Genomic DNA, 3,321 nt, shown 5'->3' with positions numbered 1-3,321 from the left:
GCAGGTAGATTAAAAAAAAGTATTAAATGGTGATAGGACGATTGTGACTCACTTGGTATGGAGTAGGTGGCAGATGATTTATGTGCACACCCACTGGGGTTAAGCGAGTATTGATATTTGAATTTATTCAGAGCGAAAATTAGGTAGATCTTGTTTTCTCTGTTGATTTATGAATTTTTATACGTGAGTATATTCATATGAGAGAAACAAGAAAAACCGGCTTAAACGACTCCGGACTCCTTCTTGAAAGGTAAGTATTGGTAAATTACTGCAAAATTGTGGTGGGGAATACTGGTGAGTAAAGGGTGTCTGCACGGAAGGTATGTTCCTTGATACTACAGTACCCAGTATTCCCAGAGGGTCACCCTCTCTGGTACTGACCAGGCCCAATGCTGCTTGGCTTCCAAGATCAGGCGAGATCGGGCATGTCCAGCATGGTATGACTGTAGATAGTCACATGGGTACCTATCTGCGTGTGGAAACACCAATTGCTTGATAGGCTTGAGCCGGTCACAAGAAAGGGGGTGGGGAAAAGATATTCCAAACTACTTCAAAGTGTCTGGATGATACGTCCAGTTGCTATTAATGTGACACTGAAGTCAAAAGAGTGGAGATTTTTCACATAAAGATGCCAAAAATAAATAAATACGGATAAAAATTAGAGGGCCAATATCTTGGTGTTGATACTGGAACAGTATGTGAACAGAGTAATAATAGTCACAAATTCCCACAGCAAAATTGTGGTAATACCAGTGAGCATGTAAGCATTGCCCCACTGACCAAATAAAGTGTAATAAATCTGCAGGGATATAGCCTTTTAGCAGTAGAATAACATCAAGTTGAAAAATAAGGCACAAAATGCTTACTATCTATAAACTAGATGCAAGACAGAATATATCATTATTTGTATTTCCACCTTTCAAGCAGATTGCCTAGGTAGAGAATGTTTTGAAATAGATAAGATAGAGGGTATATCGGTCTAAATTAGACAAATTAATAAATAAATAAATAACTGAGTACTTTGCAGCAATACCATATGTTATCTCATAACGAACGTAATGTTATATAGAATCCAGCATAAAGCAACATACAAAATACAAAATACAGTATAGGCAATAGACTGTCAGTTGCGGAATGGGTACACTTAGAAAGCAATAATTGTCATCATTTAATAAAGACACGCTATGTGTACAAAACCTCTGTAAGTAATTTAACCTGGTTCTCCTTGGCAATAGTCTGACCGGGCTGGTAATGGAGGCAATATTAGGATTAATGCACAGATTACCGATTAGTGAATGGTCTCCCTGTGTTGGTTAAATACCTTATCTGCATGGACTGAATCTGTGGAGACATCCAGCAATAGCTGTTGGGTCTAGACTTGTTGCTAGGCATCCTATCCTGTCCGTGCTGTGTGCACAGAGTGTGCACAGAGTGGAGAGTGTTATTCCCCTGTCACGTTAGAGACCACAGGGGAATACGATGCCTGTGAGGAGAGCTGGACAGAGGCAGCAGGGAGGGTGTAGGGTACCTGCTGTGTGCTGGAGAGGAGTCCGCCCGCCGGAGCTCCGTTACGGAGGTCCCGGAAGTCGGGCGCCGGACCGGAAGTGACGCGCGTTTCGCTGGGAGGAGCTTGTTCACCTGATCGTCCAGACGATCAGGTGAACAAGCTCCTCCCAGCGAAACGCGCGTCACTTCCGGTCCGGCGCCCGACTTCCGGGACCTCCGTAACGGAGCTCCGGCGGGCGGACTCCTCTCCAGCACACAGCAGGTACCCTACACCCTCCCTGCTGCCTCTGTCCAGCTCTCCTCACAGGCATCGTATTCCCCTGTGGTCTCTAACGTGACAGGGGAATAACACTCTCCACTCTGTGCACACAGCACGGACAGGATAGGTTGCCTAGCAACAAGTCTAGACCCAACAGCTATTGCTGGTTGTCTCCACAGATTCAGTCCATGCAGATAAGGTATTTAACCAACACAGGGAGACCATTCACTAATCGGTAATCTGTGCATTAATCCTAATATTGCCTCCATTACCAGCCCGGTCAGACTATTGCCAAGGAGAACCAGGTTAAATTACTTACAGAGGTTTTGTACACATAGCGTGTCTTTATTAAATGATGACAATTATTGCTTTCTAAGTGTACCCATTCCGCAACTGACAGTCTATTGCCTATACTGTATTTTGTATTTTGTATGTTGCTTTATGCTGGATTCTATATGAAACATTACGTTCGTTATGAGATAACATATGGTATTGCTGCAAAGTACTCAGTTATTTATTTATTTATTCATTTGTCTAATTTAGACCGATATACCCTCTATCTTATCTATTTCAAAACATTCTCTACCTAGGCAATCTGCTTGAAAGGTGGAAATACAAATAATGATATGTTCTGTCTTGCATCTAGTTTATAGATAGTAAACATTTTGTGCCTTATTTTTCAACTTGATGTTATTCTACTGCTAAAAGGCTATATCCCTGCAGATTTATTGCACTTTATTTGGTCAGTGGGGCAATGCTTACATGCTCACAGGTATTACCACAATTTTGCTGTGGGAATTTGTGACTATTATTACTCTGTTCACATACTGTTCCAGTATCAACACCAAGATATTGGCCCTCTAATTTTTATCCGTATTTATTTATTTTTGGCATCTTTATGTGAAAAATCTCCACTCTTTTGACTTCAGTGTCACATTAATAGCAACTGGACGTATCATCCAGACACTTTGAAGTAGTTTGGAATATCTTTTCCCCACCCCCTTTCCTGTGACCGGCTCAAGCCTATCAAGCAATTGGTGTTTCTTTCCACACGCAGATAGGTACCCACGTGACTATCTACAGTCATACCATGCTGGACATGCCAGATCTCGCCTGATCTTGGAAGCCAAGCAGCATTGGGCCTGGTCAGTACCAGAGAGGGTGACCCTCTGGGAATACTGGGTATTGTAGTATCAAGGAACATACCTTCCGTGCAGACACCCTTTACTCACCAGTATTCCCCACCACAATTTTGCAGTAATTTACCAATACTTACCTTTCAAGAAGGAGTCCGGAGTCGTTTAAGCCGGTTTTTCTTGTTTCTCTCATATGAATATACTCACGTATAAAAATTCATAAATCAATAGAGAAAATAAGATCTACCTAATTTTCGCTCTGAATAAATTCAAATATCAATACTCGCTTAACCCCAGTGGGTGTGCACATAAATCATCTGCCACCTACTCCATACCAAGTGAGTCACAATCGTCCTATCACCATTTAATACTTTTTTTTAATCTACCTGCTGATATATACAGCATGATTTATGTAATTTG

The 3,321-nt window shown here is 41.7% G+C and overlaps 2 pseudogenes; one reads left to right on the top strand and one right to left on the bottom strand.

Moving 5' to 3' along the window:
- Positions 1 to 332: 332 nt before the first annotated feature.
- Positions 333 to 451, bottom strand: LOC134950414 (5S ribosomal RNA; annotated as a pseudogene).
- Positions 452 to 2,840: 2,389 nt separating this feature from the next.
- Positions 2,841 to 2,959, top strand: LOC134953723 (5S ribosomal RNA; annotated as a pseudogene).
- Positions 2,960 to 3,321: the final 362 nt, after the last annotated feature.

Source organism: Pseudophryne corroboree, chromosome 8 (genome assembly GCF_028390025.1).
Source record: "Pseudophryne corroboree isolate aPseCor3 chromosome 8, aPseCor3.hap2, whole genome shotgun sequence".
NCBI classification, from domain to species: Eukaryota; Metazoa; Chordata; class Amphibia; order Anura; family Myobatrachidae; genus Pseudophryne; species Pseudophryne corroboree.
The sequence above is the reverse complement of the archived record's forward strand: the minus strand, read 5'-3'. Positions and strand labels throughout refer to the sequence as shown.